This window comes from Elephantulus edwardii, unplaced genomic scaffold (assembly GCF_000299155.1).
Source record: "Elephantulus edwardii isolate Elephantulus edwardi_28Jun2011 unplaced genomic scaffold, EleEdw1.0 scaffold00091, whole genome shotgun sequence".
Classification (NCBI taxonomy): Eukaryota; Metazoa; Chordata; class Mammalia; order Macroscelidea; family Macroscelididae; genus Elephantulus; species Elephantulus edwardii.
In genome coordinates, this window is record NW_006399841.1 from 6,876,632 (window position 1) to 6,880,701 (window position 4,070).

Genomic DNA, 4,070 nt, shown 5'->3' on the forward strand with positions numbered 1-4,070 from the left:
ATCCACCAGATGCTCTGCTGGAGAAGGAGGGACAATCTCCTCCTGTACCAGTCAGATCTGATTTGATGGTACACACACACAGAAACAATAAAAATTAAAAAAAAAAAACTCCCCCGAAAAAACCTTTTGAGCCAATCTCTTTTCCCCTCCCTTTTATTTACTCATTGTTGGACATTTTCTTGCCCCATCCTTCCCCTCCCCTGTCCCACCCTGCAATGCACCCTTCCTTCCAGATTGTTGTCATGCATGTAATGAATAATCATAGACCTTTCAAACAGTTCTTCCTCTCATCTGTTCTAATGCAGTGCTCACTATCTGTCTGCTCTTCACCCATTCTCTCTCCAACTCCCCCGTATCTGTCCTATTTTAGAACAGCAGTGGTTTGCAATATTTATCCTTTTGTGACAGATATTTCACTTAGTATAATGTCTTCACGGCTTCCCTATGTTGTATAATGTTTTACTGTTTGATTGTTTTTCGATGTTGTGTAGTAGTCCATTTTTGAGGAGGAATCAGTTTTTCTATCCATTTGTTTACTGATGGGCACTTGGATTGCTTCCATCTCTTTGCTATTGTGACTAATGCAGCAATAAACACGGGTGTGGCTACATCTGTACGATGATTTGTGGCTCTGGTTTCTTTAGGGCTTATTCCTAGCAGTGGAATTGCTGAGGCAAATGGTATTTCTATTTCCAACTTTCTGACAAAACGCCAGACCATCTTCCATAGTGGTTGTATCATTTTCCATTCCCACCAGCAGTAAATAGGGTTCCAATCTCTTCACAACCTCACCAGCGTTTGTTGTTAGCTGTTGTTGCTGGGATGAGGCGCTATTTCATTAGTTGTTTTGATTTGCATCTCTCTGATATTACTAAACATTTTAATAGAAGATTCGCTAGAAGAAACTTGATCCAAGGGAAGGAAAAATGCCAAGTGGAGTTTCAAATTCTTCATTGACTCTAGATTTTTCTGGAGCCATGGAAATGAAATAAACCACTGAAACTATTGCCCTTGGATAGTCCTTAAATCAAACCAAGAAGTCCCCTGAAGTCTTCTCAAAACCAAATAACTGCCTCACCAAACTAGCGAGGAATACATGCCTTGAGCATGATGTTCTTTCCTCGATTGAATCCATATGGAATCAAAGTGACAACTGGAAAGATTAGATGGGAACATAAGAGACAATGAGTTTGTTTTAACAATGGAGAAACAACTCAAACAAGGAGGGTAAGAATGTTTGCATGTTTGAAGAGAGTAATCAGTGTCCCTCAATTATATGTGTAGAACCTGTTGGTGTATTGTGTATTTTGTTATGAACATTCACAAAAAACAAATACACATTTTTAAAAATTTATTCTCTGTGTGTGTGTGTGTCTGTACCGTCGAATCAGATCTGACTGGCATAGGAGAAAATTGCCCCTTCTTCTCCAGCAGAGCATCTGGTCCATTCAAACTGCTCACCTTCAGAGTTGCAGCATAGCTTCTTGTCACTAGGTCATCAGAGCTCCCCTAAAGTAAATACAATTTAAAGAAGAAAAAAACTTTCTTGTAAATTTTGCCACTTAATGTGGATATTTCTGGGAGGGGAAAAATCTATAGTTTCTCAGAAGTTTAAGAGAAAAGTGAGGAAAAAGATTGAAACCGTTTTTACTTGTGATAGCACAACACAGTACGAATTTGTGATCTAAACAATAAGGTTGTTTATAAACTGTAGCCAGGAGTCCCTTGTTGAATTGTTCTGCAATGACAGCAGATTCTTCAAGAAAAACAAATAGAAGTCCCAGTTCCCTGGCACAGGCCCCAAGAAAACACTTGTCTTGAAAAGAAAGGGGTCTCACAATCACGTCTCACATTCCTGGCTGATAAGAGCAATTAGCTTTTTAAAGGCACAGCCTCTCCTTTGACCTGTGGTTCTGGTTCTTTGTACTAATGGAACTGATTTTTTGGGGGTGCTCATAGAGCCAGTCGAGCATTTGTTCTTTGCTCTCCAACTTGAAACTTTATTTAATTTCCAAGTCTGCCCTTGGCCCTTGACCTCACTTGCAAGTGTTAAATTTAGTTCTCTGTGATGATTGCTGTGGACAAGATGAACTCCAGACAAAATTGGAAGAAAATAACATTTGTCGCTGGCTCCTTTTCATCTGTACCATTAGCATGATTCCTTTTCTTCCCCATCTCTCAGCCAAGCCACTCATGTTGACTGGGTAGTGCATCTTAGAGACCCAGCTTTCTCTCTATGGCCCAGAAAAAGCCTAGTTCTATACTTACCTGCAGGCAGAGCTATGCATTTTTTTTTGGTTATTTTAAAAGCATATCATTATTGCATATATTGGACATATGTGCCTCTGGGTTGTTATCGCTAGGTGCCATCACGTTGACACAACTCATCATGACCTCATGGACAACATAGCTGAAATCTGCCCTGTTTTTGGTATGTTCAAGCCCATTTTTAGTCACCGTATCACTCTATCTGGTTGAGGATGTGCCTCTCTCTCTCAGAACCTTCACCTTTCCTGGCATGATACCTTTCTCCAAGGACTGACCCCTACTGAGAACGTGCCCAAAGTATGTGAGGTGGAGGCTTGTTGTTGTTAAGTGCCATCAAGTCATGGGTAACTAATAGCGACCCTATGAACGAAAGACCTGAACACTTGTATAACTTTCATTCTTTCTTTCAAATTCATAGAGTTTCTGGAGGCAAGCTATTTTAGAAGTGGATGCCACTCTTGCTTCCAAGCCTGTTTTAACCGGGGAGCTCCACCAAACACTGTCCACCATGGGTAACCATTATCTCATTTGACACATCAGAGTGACAATGTTCAACATCACAGCAACCACGAGTTACCTCTGTACAGCAAATGGACAGACCAGTGCTATACCACTTAGAAGGATGTTTAACCAAAATGAATTAAAACCAAGACTGAGGGCCACAGATTAAAATCACCCACCTTTGGCTCGGTAGCATCGCTTTCTGTCCACTACGTCAACCGATCTCTATGTTTTTGTTGTTGTTAAGTGCTGTTGAGTCGTTGATGACTCATAGCGACCCTATGAATGAAACACCTGAACACTTGGATAACTTGGTCATTTCTGGAGGCAAGCATATGTATACAAAAGCAAATGTGATTGAAGTCCTTGCTTTTAAAGTCTGGTCATTGAGGAAGTACTGGTGCTTCAGTGTTCTCCATAGAGTTACAAGTTCAATTACAGTCCAAATAGCTCCTGTTCAGCTACCACCATTCATGCCTCATTGGCGGCTGGCTCTGATTCTGATCAGGTTTTACTGGAACTTTCAGATTAAGCTGGATTAGGATGAAGGGCCTGGCAATCTACTTCTGAAAACAAGCCAATGAAAAAGATGTAAGGATCACAACGATCAGATGGGAATGGCCCAGGACTGGTCAGGGTTTTATTACATGGGGTGGACACGACTTGAGGACTAATGGAAGTTAATAACATTGTCTCCGCATAAAGACTGATGTGTAGAAATGTATATAGAGATGCATCAGCAAAACAAACAATACAGATAGGGAAATTGAATGTTTACATATTAAGAGAAACATGAGTTAACATTTAATGTCTTTGGAAACGAGGCGCAAAGGGTGAAACTGGGAACAAGAGAAGAGCAAAGTTCAGACGATTCTAGCCAAATGCATTCCAGGAAAAAAGTGGGAGATGGCAACTTTTAGATCTGGAAGTCCATGTTACGTTCTTTTGAATGAGAAACACAAGAATGCTCTCCGAGACACCAGAGTGTGTCACAGACCAGCATCTGAGGATGACAATAAAAAAAAAGAGATAAAATTGGATTGGCCCTGGGACATCTGGGCTATTTGCTCACAGTATCATAGTTGTTAAAAGATTAGAGGATTGGATCATTACCTAAACATAAAATGTAGGCTGTTCCTTTATATGTAAAAGGTTATAAGAATGGATATCTATTTTGAAATAACCGGAGATGAACCTCTGTGGAATTATTTGTTGATCTTCTCTGGCTAAGCAGTTTGTCCTTTGCAGTACAGGTTTTCATAAAGAAAGATAGTAATATGATAGGCTTCTTCAAAAGCTTG

General features: G+C 40.2%; 1 protein-coding gene across 1 annotated transcript in view; it reads left to right on the plus strand.

The window, feature by feature from the left end:
• Positions 1-4,070, plus strand: part of LOC102847216 (polyubiquitin-C-like) — a 51,692-nt gene that overhangs the window by 564 nt on the left and 47,058 nt on the right. The gene's annotated exons all lie outside the window — the stretch shown is intronic.